We start from the raw sequence: 11701 nt of genomic DNA, 5'->3' as shown, positions 1-11701 counted from the left end.
GGGGCTGGGCCGGGGGACAGGGCCGGGGGACAGAACTGGTGGGCAGGCTGTGGGGCAAGGCTGGGGGCAGGCTGGGGGAGAGGGTGGGGGGCTGGAGGGGCAGGGCCAGAGGACAGGGCTGGGGGCAGGGCTGTGGGACAGGGCTGGGGGGCAGGGACGGGGGGGCAGGGCTGGGGGAGAGGGCGGGGGGCCGGGGGGGCAGGGCCGGAGGACAGGGCTGGGGGGCAGGGCGGGGGGCCGGGGGGGCAGGGCCGGAGGACAGGGCTGGGGGCAGGGCTGGGGGAGAGGGCGGGGGGCCGGGGGGGCAGGGCTGGGGGGCAGGGGTCTCTGGCTCATATGCCAGGTGCCTCCAAGCCGCAGGGGCCACGGCACCGGCTCCCTTCCCCCCGGCCCCCCTGCGCAGCGACAGCCTGTGAGCCCGGACGCCTGGGTTCCTTCCCGGCGCGGCGAGGGGGGGCTCTGCTGCTCTAACCAAGGCAGGCCATCTCCCTCCTGGCCCCCCGTCACCCCCTCAGCCCTCTGCCCCCGAGCTGTACCCCAAGGCCGGGGGCCCCGGCAGGGCCCTCACACAAAGCACCTCGACCACGGATTGTCACCCATGAGCCGCACGGCAGCGTGTGGGACCAGCCCCCCGGCCCCACCCACGCAATGGGGCCCCCTCCCCCGGCCGTCGGCCACCCACCCACCCAGCTCTATGCGGGGAGCAGGGCTGGGGGAGCAGGGGGCTGCGGGTCGGGAGTGAGGGGCGCCGGCGGGGCTGGGGGGGGCAGGGGGCTGCGGGTCGGGAGTGAGGGGCGCCGGCGGGGCTGGGGGGGGAGCAGGGGGCTGCGGGTCGGGAGTGAGGGGCGCCGGCGGGGCTGGGGGGGTTGCAGGGGGCTGCGGGTCGGGAGTGAGGGGCGCCGGCGGGGCTGTGGGGGGGCAGGGGGCTGCGGGTCGGGAGTGAGGGGCGCCGGCGGGGCTGGGGGGGGAGCAGGGGGCTGCGGGTCGGGAGTGAGGGGCGCCGGCGGGGCTGGGGGGGGCAGGGGGCTGCGGGTCGGGAGTGAGGGGCGCCGGCAGGGCTGTGGGGGGGCAGGGGGCTGCGGGTCGGGAGTGAGGGGCGCCGGCGGGGCTGGGGGGGAGCAGGGGGCTGCGGGTCGGGAGTGAGGGGCACCGGCAGGGCTGTGGGGGGGCAGGGGGCTGCGGGTCGGGAGTGAGGGGCGCCGGCGGGGCTGGGGGGGGCAGGGGGCTGCGGGTCGGGAGTGAGGGGCACCGGCAGGGCTGTGGGGGGGCAGGGGGCTGCGGGTCGGGAGTGAGGGGCACCGGCGGGGCTGGGGGGGGGAGCAGGGGGCTGCGGGTCGGGAGTGAGGGGCGCCGGCGGGGCTGGGGGGGGAGCAGGGGGCTGCGGGTCGGGAGTGAGGGGCGCCGGCGGGGCTGGGGGGGGGCAGGGGGCTGCGGGTCGGGAGTGAGGGGCGCCGGCGGGGCTGGGGGGGTTGCAGGGGGCTGCGGGTCGGGAGTGAGGGGCGCCGGCGGGGCTGGGGGGGAGCAGGGGGCTGCGGGTCGGGAGTGAGAGGCACCGGCAGGGCTGTGGCGGGGCAGGGGGCTGCGGGTCGGGAGTGAGGGGCGCCGGCAGGGCTGGGGGGGGGCAGGTGTCCATGTTCTCCGTCTCCCATCTGTACCTGGAGCTTTCAGTGCCCAGATGGTGCCGAGCGCCCCCTCCCGCCCCCGGCCTTCATTCGCAGCCAGGCCAGGCCCCCCCCCCAACCCTCCGGGATCCTCCGCCCGCCCCCCCGGGCTCCACACAAGCTCAAAGAAAGACTAGGAATGGAGGGGGGAGGGGAGAGACCCCCCCCGGCGCTGCCCCCACCTTCCGCCAGCTGGTATCAGGGCTGCAGAACCAGGCGGGACAATCCCACTGGTGCCCCTCACTCCCGACCCGCAGCCCCCCAGTAGCCCAGCCCCACCCCCCAGCTCTGCCGGTGCCCCTCACTCCCGACCCGCAGCCCCCTGGCTCCCCCCAGCCCCGCCGGTGCCCCTCACTCCCGACCCGCAGCCCCCCAGTAGCCCAGCCCTGCCCCACCAGCTCTGCCAGTGCCCCTCACTCGTGACCTGCAGCCCCCCAGTAGCCCAGCCGTGCCCCCCCAGCTCTGCCGGTGCCCCTCACTCCCGACCTGCAGCCCCCTGGCTCCCCCCAACCCCGCCGGTGCCCCTCATTCCCGACCCGCAGCCCCCACTAGCTCAGTCCTGCACCCCCCAGCCATGCCCCCCCAGCTCTGCCGGTGCCCCTCACTCCCGACCCGCAGCCCCCTGGCTCCCCCCAACCCCGCCGGTGCCCCTCATTCCCGACCCGCAGCCCCCTCTAGCTCAGTCCTGCACCCCCCAGCCATGCCCCCCCAGGCGCTCCCTTTGCCCCACAGCCCCTCTGGGAGCCCTGTGGGGGGCAGCCCCAGGGCACACAGGGAGCACGGGCAGATCCAGGCGGGGGGGCATGCACATGATAAGGGGGCCCAGCACGGCCTCCCCGAATGGCTCAGGAGCGGGGTGGGGACAGGGGAGGCAGAGAAAAACCTCAGGCCGAGGAGTAAGGCAGAGTGGGTCAGTCCCAACCCCTCTGCAGGGCCCTGGCCCCCCATTCCCTGTCAGCTCCCCCATGCGCCCCCAGGGTCCTGCGCCCATGTCCGCTGTCAGCCCCCCCCCTGCGGATCCTGCCCCCATCCCCCGATAGCTCCCCTATCCCCCCCCAGGGTCCTGCCCCCATGTCCTCCCCATCAGCTCCCCCCTCCCCCAGGTTCCTGCCCCCATGTCCCCCGTCAGCTCTCCCCTCCCCCGCGGATCCTGCCCCCATCCCCCGACAGGTCCCCTATCCCCCCCAGGGTCCTGCGCCCATGTCCCCCCCATCAGCTCCCCCCTCTCCCAGGGTCCTGCCCCCATGTGCCCCATCAGCCCCCCCCAAGCGGATCCTGCTCCCATCCCCCGACAGCTCCCCTATCCCCCCCCAGGGTCCTGCCCCCATGTCCCCTCCATCAGCTCCCCCCTCCCCCAGGTTCCTGCCCCCTCCATCAGCTCCCTGCAGAGGATGGATCTGGCGGGCGAAGGGGAGGCAGGTAAATGTTGCAGCGAGGCCTGTGCCCTCCCCGTCCCCCCAGCCCGTCCCTCTGGGGGGCTCTGTGACCCTCCCCCCACATGCAACCAGGCCCCGCACCAGCTTCTGCCCCGTCCCCTGCAGTGCAGCCCGGGCAATGCTGGGGCCGGGGCTCCCTCTGCTGGGGCCAGGCGGTACTGCAGGTCACAGGCCAGTAGTGGGGATGGGCCCTGCCTGTGCCAGGCCTTGGGGGTGACCCCTGTACTGGGCCAGGCCCCAGGCCCCCGCAGCTCACAAGGGAGGCCTGCGGCCTCCGAGGCTGGGCCATTGTCCGGGGCTCCCTGCCACGAATCTGGCCCTGGCGAGGCTGGTGCGTCCCCATCAGGGCACGATGCTCCCCGGGACCCCGGCAGGTCCCCCTCGACCAGTCACCTGGCTACTGGCTGCCAGGCCGTGGCTGGCTGGGGGTGGGGGGGCTAAGCCGGAGCAGCCTGGCCGGCACCAGGCCACAGGAGCCAAAGGCCAGAGCGCCTCAGCTCCTATCGCCTCATCCAGCAGAGCCCTGCTGAGGTCCCCACCCGCCTGCCACAGAGCCCTGACTTGGTGTCAGTCGTTCAGTCTTGGGGGTTCCCCTGTCCTGGATCCTCCCTGAGCTGGGTGGATTTCAGCCGTTCTGAGCGCCCATCACCCCTCCCCAGGGGGGATCCCCCCTCTCCGCAGGGCTGCTGAGCAGAGAGCCCAGCTCTGGAGCCCCAGCCGGGAGGGGTGAGGTGGGGATCAGAGCTGGGGGTGGGAGGAGTTGGGGCTCTTGTCGTAGGAGCAGCAGGGATCTGTATGCTCGGTATAACCTGTATGCTCAAGAGGTCTCTTACGCCTTCCCCCTTTGTCTCCTCTCCCTCTCTGAACCCCTGGGACGGGGCTTGCCCTCGCCCCCGCCCTTCTGGACTGCTTGGGGGATGGATGGATGGATGGGCTGCTTGAGCAGCTGGAAGATCAGAGGAGGGAGACAAGGCGTCTGGGAGCCTGATTAGGCAGCGATCACACCCCCAAGGCAGGGACCCTGCCCGGGTGGAGTGGGACCAACCGGCCAGGTCATCTCCAGTCGCAGGCCATGTGGAGCAGGTCCTGACAAGGGGAAGGGCCATGTGCTCGGCAGGGCACTCACAAGCTTGTACCTCCCGGAAGGCCTTTCGCCCGGCCCGCCCGGCCAGGGGTCCGCCTTGCATGGCATCGAGCCTCGGGAAGACTCACCTTCATCACACCCCCTTCTTCTGCACTTCGCTAGCAGTGCAGGAAGACGGCTGCTTTCCGCCAAACTCTGGTGGGTCCTTAGTCCTCCCTCAGCTTCCTAGCTGGCCCAATTTCAGGTAACAGGGCTGGCCAAGGAGACTGACGGAGCCTGAGCCCAGGGGTTCCCCACAGCCTGGCTGGCCCAGCAAGGCCTGGGATTTCCCCGTCCGTTCTCTGCCCTGCCCCCAGGCTCCCTGGTGACCGACAGACCGTCTGCATGGGTGTCACAGCAGCTCCTGGCTGGGGGTGTTGGTCCCTCCCCCTGGGGGAGGCCAAGAACTGGGGTCTGGGCTCCCCACCCCCAAGGCACACCTGACTGAGGGGTCCTGGTCTCTGTGCCTACAAGCTGTGCTTTGGGCCGTGTTCCTGTCGGCTAATAAACCCTCTGTTGTACTGGCTGGCTGAGAGTCCCGGGGAATAGCAGGAAGTGGGGTGTGCAGGGCCCGACTCCCCCGCACTCCGTGACACCCATGCACCCTCCAGCGGGCAGGCGCTGCCAGTCGGGTCATTCAGTCAGCTGGCCCCTGTCTCTCTCTCCTGACCGTGCGGGTGTTTGATTGAAAAGCGTGAATTGGGAGTGCTTTGTTCCAGGTGGGCCTTGAGTGGTTGATTGGAGGGAAGCCTCTGAGCCGGGCCACCTGCTTGGAGCCAGCAGCCTTATAAAAAGGCAGCCAGTTGCGAAGTGAGTGAGCAGCGAACCGAGGACAGGCAAACAGAGGGAGTTTGCCCAGAGTGTTTCTGCCTTTCAGGCTCCGGTGAGCAGAACATACAACATCTGAAGCACCTCTTAGAAGGAAGACATGGCTAGTGAGCGATCAGCTGCTGTGACCTGCTCAGAATGTTTGTCTTTCTCCGAGAGGACAGAGGCGACTTCGGCTGTACAAAGTGCACGCTGGTCTGCATATTGGAGGAGAAGGTTAAAGGACTAGAGACCCAAGGATCAACCCTGCATCAGAGAACATGAAGGTTTTCTGGATAGAAGTCAGTGTTTGGTGCTGGAAGCACAATGTTCGGAAGGTTCAGAGCGGGCGGTGCAGAACGGGGAAGAGTGTCGGCAGCAGGTGACCTCCAGAAGAAGGAGGAGGAGAGCCCACGTCCCCCCGCGCTGACAGAGGTGTGAAAGGCTCTTCGCACAGGCACTACAGTGGAGAGGGATTTGGAAGAGCCCTCGGCGGGAAGGGAGCAGAAGGAGACCCCATCAGCCAGAAGGCCTGGGATGCACTGCCCTAGGGATGGGGGTTCCACGGCCACCACTCCCAAGAGGAGGAGGCGGGTGGTGGTGGTCGGGGACTCCCTCCTAAGGAGGACAGAGTCATCCATCTGCCGACCAGACAGGGAAACCCGAGAAGTCTGCTGCTTGCAAGGAGCTAGGATTCGCGACGTGACGGAGAGACTGCCGAGACTCATCAAGCCCTCAGATCGCTGCCCCTTCCTGCTTCTCCACGTGGGCACCAATGATACTGCCAAGAATGACCTTGAGTGGATCACTTCAGACTACGTGGCTCTGGGAAGAAGGATAAAGGAGTTTGAGGCGCAAGTCGGGTTCTTGTCCATCCTCCCCGTGGAAGGGAAAGGGTCCAGATAGGGACCGTCAAATCGTGGAGGTGAAGGCATGACTGCACAGGTGGGGTGGGAGAGAAGGCTTTGGATTCTTTGACCATGGGATGGTGTTCCATGAAGGAGGGGTGCTGGGCAGAGACGGGCTCCACCTTACGAAGAGAGGGAAGAGCATCTTCGCAAGCAGGCTGGCTAACCTAGTGAGGAGGGCTTTCAACTAATCTAATCGCCTTCTATGATGAGATTACTGGTTCTGTGGATGAAGGGAAAGCAGTGGATGTATTGTTTCTTGACTTTAGCAAAGCTTTTGACACGGTCTCCCACAGTATTCTTGTCAGCAAGTTAAGGAAGTATGGGCTGGATGAATGCACTATAAGGTGGGTAGAAAGCTGGCTAGATTGTCGGGCTCAACGGGTAGTGATCAATGGCTCCATGTCTAGTTGGCAGCCGGTATCAAGTGGAGTGCCCCAAGGGTCGGTCCTGGGGCCGGTTTTGTTCAATATCTTCATAAATGATCTGGAGGATGGTGTGGATTGCACTCTCAGCAAATTTGCGGATGATACTAAACTGGGAGGAGTGGTAGATACGCTGGAGGGAAGGGATAGGATACAGAAGGACCTAGACAAATTGGAGGATTGGGCCAAAAGAAATCTGATGAGGTTCAATAAGGATAAGTGCAGGGTCCTGCACTTAGGACGGAAGAACCCAATGCACAGCTACAGACTAGGGACCGAATGGCTAGGCAGCAGTTCTGCGGAAAAGGACCTAGGGGTGACAGTGGACGAGAAGCTGGATATGAGTCAGCAGTGTGCCCTTGTTGCCAAGAAGGCCAATGGCATTTTGGGATGTATAAGTAGGGGCATAGCGAGCAGATCGAGGGACGTGATCGTTCCCCTCTATTCGACATTGGTGAGGCCTCATCTGGAGTACTGTGTCCAGTTTTGGGCCCCACACTTCAAGAAGGATGTGGATAAATTGGAGAGAGTCCAGCGAAGGGCAACAAAAATGATTAGGGGTCTGGAACACATGAGTTATGAGGAGAGGCTGAGGGAGCTGGGATTGTTTAGCCTGCAGAAGAGAAGAATGAGGGGGGATTTGATAGCTGCTTTCAACTACCTGAAAGGGGGTTCCAAAGAGGATGGCTCTAGACTGTTCTCAATGGTAGCAGATGACAGAACGAGGAGTAATGGTCTCAAGTTGCAGTGGGGGAGGTTTAGATTGGATATTAGGAAAAACTTTTTCACTAGGAGGGTGGTGAAACACTGGAACGCGTTACCTAGGGAGGTGGTAGAATCTCCTTCCTTAGAGGTTTTTAAGGTCAGGCTTGACAAAGCCCTGGCTGGGATGATTTAACTGGGAATTAGTCCTGCTTCAAGCAGGGGGTTGGACTAGATGACCTTCTGGGGTCCCTTCCAACCCTGATATTCTATGATTCTATGAACTAGGTTCGCTGGAGGATGGTGACCTAAGCCCAGAGGTAAGTGGGGGAGTGGGATACTGGGAGGAAACACAGGAGGAAAGAAGGGAAGACAAGAAGGGGAGCCTCCTGATTCATATTGAGAAAGCAGGGCAATCGGCTAGTTTTCTTAGGTGCCTGTACACGAACGCAAGAAGCCTGGGAAACAAGCAGGGAGAACTGGAAGTCCTGGCACAGTCAAGGAATTAGGATGTGATTGGAATAACAGAGACTTGGTGGGTTAACTCACATGACTGGAGCACTGTCATGGATGGGTATAAACTGCTCAGAAAGGACAGGCAGGGCAGAAAAGGTGGGAGAGTTGCATTATATGTAAGTGAGCAGTATGACTGCTCAGAGCTCCGGTAGGAAACTGGAGAAATGCCTGTTGAGAGTCTCTGGATTAAGTTTAGAAGTGTGAGCAACAAGGGAGATGTCGTGGTGGGAGTCTGCTATAGACCACCGGACCAGGGGGATGCGGTGGACGAGGCTTTCTTCCGGCAACTCACAGAAGTTACTAGATTGCAGGCCCTGGTTCTCATGGGAGTCTTCAATCACCCTGATATCTGCTGGGAGAGCAACACAGCGGTGCACAGACAATCCAGGAAGTTTTTGGAAAGGGTTGGGGACAATTTCCTGGTGCAAGTGCTGGAGGAACCAACTAGGGGCCATGCTCCTCTTCACCTGCTGTTCACAAACCGGGAAGAATTGGTAGGGGAAGTAGAAGTGGGTGCAACCTGGGCAGTAGTGACCATGAGATGGTCGAGTTCAGGATCCTGAAGAAAGGCAAGCAGCAGAATATGGACCCCGGACTTCAGAAAAGAAGACTGTGACTCCCTCAGGAAACTGATGGGCAGGATCCCCTGGGAGAATAACATGAGGAGGAAAAAAGAAAAGGAGGACTTGTGGCACCTTAGAGACTAACCAATTTATTTGAGCATAAGCTTTCGTGAGCTACAGCTCATGCTCAAATAAATGGGTTAGTCTCTAAGGTGCCACAAGTCCTCCTTTTCTTTTTGCGAATACAGACTAACACGGCTGCTACACCGAAACCTGTCATGAGGGGGAAAGGAGTCTAGGGGAGCTGGCTGTATTTTAAAGAATCCTTATTGAGGTTACAGGGACAAACCATCCCGATGTGTAGAAAGAATAGCAAATATGGCAGGCGACCAGCTTGGCTTAACAGTGAAATCTTCAGTGAGCTTAAACACAAAAAGGAAGCTTACAAGAAGTGGAAGATTGGACAAATGACCAGGGAGTAGTATAAAAATATTGCTCGGGCATGCAGGAGTGAAATCAGGAAGGCCAAATTACACCTGGAGTTGCAGCTAGCAAGAGATGTGAAGAGTAACAAGAAGGGTTTCTTCAGGTAAGTTAGCAACAAGAAGAAGGTCAGGGAAAGTGTGGGCCCCTTACTGAATGAGGGAGGCAACGTAGTGAGAGAGAATGTGGAAAAAGCTAACGTACTCAATGCTTTTTTTGCCTCTGTCTTCACGAACAAGGTCAGCTCCCAGACTACTGCACTGGGCAGCACAGCATGGGGAGGAGGTGACCAGCCCTCTGTGGAGAAAGAAGAGAACCTGGGGAACCATAGGCCAGTCAGCCTCACTTCAGTCCCCGGCAAAATCATGGAACAGGTCCTCAAGGAATCCATTCTGAAGATGAGATAACTGGCTCTGTGGATATGGGGAAAGCAGTGGATGTGATATATCTTGACTTTAGCAAAGCTTTTGATACGGTCTCCCCAGCAAGTTAAAGAAGTATGGGCTGGATGAATGCACTATAAGGTGGGGAGAAAGTTGGCTAGATTGTCGGGCTCAATGGCTAGTGATCAATGGCTCCATGTCTAGTTGGCAGCCGGTATCAAGTGGAGTGCCCCAAGGGTCGGTCCTGGGGCCGGTTTTGTTCATCTTTATTAATGATCTGGAGGATGGTGTGGATTGCACCCTCAGCAAGTTCGTGGATGACACTAAGCTGGGAGGACAGGTAGATACGCTGGAAGGTAGGGATAGGATACAGAGAGACCTAGACAAATTGGAAGATTGGGCAAAAAGAAATCTGATGAGGTTCAATAAGGATAAGTGCAGGGTCCTGCACTTAGCACGGAAGAACCCAATGCACAGCTACAGACTAGGGACCGAATGGCTAGGCAGCAGTTCTGCAGAAAAGGACCTAGGGGTTACAGTGGATGAGAAGTTCGATATGAGCCAGCAGTGTGCCCTTGTTGCCAAGAAGGCCAATGGCATTTTGGGATGTATAAGTAGGGGCATAGCGAGCAGATCGAGGGACGTGATCGTTCCCCTCTATTCGACATTGGTGAGGCCTCATCTGGAGTACTGTGTCCAGTTTTGGATCCCCCACTACAGAGAGGATGGGGACAAATTGGAGAGAGTCCAGCGAAGGGCAACAAAAATGATTAGGGGACTGGAACACATGACTTATGAGGAGAGGCTGAGGGAACTGGGGATGTTTAGTCTTCTGAAGAGAAGAATGAGGGGGGATTTGATAGCTGCTTTCAACACCTGAAAGGGGGTTCCAAAGAGGATGGCTCTAGACTGTTCTCAGTGGTATCAGATGACAGAACGAGGAGTAATGGTCTCAAGTTGCAGTGGGGGAGGTTTAGGTTGGATATTAGGAAAAACTTTTTCACGAGGAGGGTGGTGAAGCACTGGAATGGGTTACTTTGGGAGGTGGTGAAATCTCCTTCCTTAGAGGTTTTTAAGGTCAGGCTTGACAAAGCCCTGGCTGGGATGATTTAGTCGGGGATTGGTCCTGCTTTGAGCAGGGGTTTGGACTAGATGACCTCCTGAGGTCCCTTCCAACCCTGATCTTCTGTGATTCTATATAGGCAATAACACTATTTCACTCACAGTGGGGTGGGAGGAGGTATTGTTTCATATTCTCTGTGTGTATATAAAGTCTGCTGCAGTTTCCACAGTATGCATCCGATGAAGTGAGCTGTAGCTCACGAAAGCTCATGCTCAAATAAATTGGTTAGTCTCTAAGGTGCCACAAGTACTCCTTTTCTTTTTGCGAATACAGACTAACACGGCTGTTCCTCTGAAACCTTTCTAAATGTTAATATTCTTTTTTTTTATCTTTGAATCCAAGCTACAGCCATAGACAAAACTCGTTTGCTGACATCACAAGACTTGAGCAAACATCTCCCCTTCTCTCTCTAACAATGCCGGCTGCATTTCAAAGCTCTCTTCATTTACAGATCTTCCTGAGTCTTTACAGTTCGGCCCTGGGTCAGGTCAGTCTGGGAGTTAATTAACTCTTTCTGGCCCAGTCACCTTTCAATGAGATGTTATATGACACTTCTAATGTCACAGAGGGGTGTTGGCCCGGGGCCCATCGGGAAGGGGTGTGTCACGGAGTCCCCGGGCGATGCTCTGGAACTGCTCCATACGAAGCCAGGCAGGACTCTGGGGGAGCCTCCTCTCTGGGAGTAGCCTGTCTGCAGGGAAAGAAGCTTCCCCAGCTTCCACCTTCCTGGGTCTGACCTCGGAGCATTCAGCCTCCTCTGCCCCTCCGTGCACTTCCCACAGCGAGTCCACCCAGGCGGGGTCCTGAGGAAGCCAGAGGGTCCTGCCCCCCAACTTCGCAGTCAGACGTGACTCTCAGCCAGCCAGTAACACAGAAGGTTTATTAGACGACAGGAACATGGTCTAACACAGAGCTTGCAGGTACAGAGAACAAGGACCCCTCAGCCGGGTCCATTTTGTGGGGCAGTGAGCCAGACTACCACGTCTGCACTTCACTCCATGTCCCCAGCCAGCCCCAAACTGCCTCCCCCTCCAGCCCCTCCTCCTCTGGGCTTTGTCCCTGTCATAAATATAAAGGGAAGGGTAAACCCCTTTGAAATCCCTCCTGGCCAGGGGAAAGCTCCTCTCACCTGTAAAGGGTTAAGAAGCTAAAGGTAACCTCGCTGGCACCTGACCAAAATGACCAATGAGGAGACAAGATACTTTCAAAAGCTGGGAGGAAGGAGAGAAACAAAGGGTCTGTGTCTGTCTGTATGCTGCCTTTGTCGGGGATAGACCAGGAATGGAGTCTTAGAACTTTTAGTAAGTAATCTAGCTAGGTATGTGTTAGATTATGATTTCTTTAAATGGCTGAGAAAAGAATTGTGCTGAATAGAATGACTATTTCTGTCTGTGTATCTTTTTTGTAACTTAAGGTTTTGCCTAGAGGGATTCTCTATGTTTTGAATCTAATTACCCTGTAAGGTATTTACCATCCTGATTTTACAGGGGTGATTCTTTTACTTTTTCTTCTATTAAAATTCTTCTTTCAAGAACCTGATTGCTTTTCCATTGTTCTTAAGATCCAAGGGT

The sequence above is a fragment of the Caretta caretta genome, chromosome 1 (assembly GCF_965140235.1).
Source record: "Caretta caretta isolate rCarCar2 chromosome 1, rCarCar1.hap1, whole genome shotgun sequence".
NCBI lineage: Eukaryota > Metazoa > Chordata > Testudines > Cheloniidae > Caretta > Caretta caretta.
The sequence above is the reverse complement of the archived record's forward strand: the minus strand, read 5'-3'. Positions refer to the sequence as shown.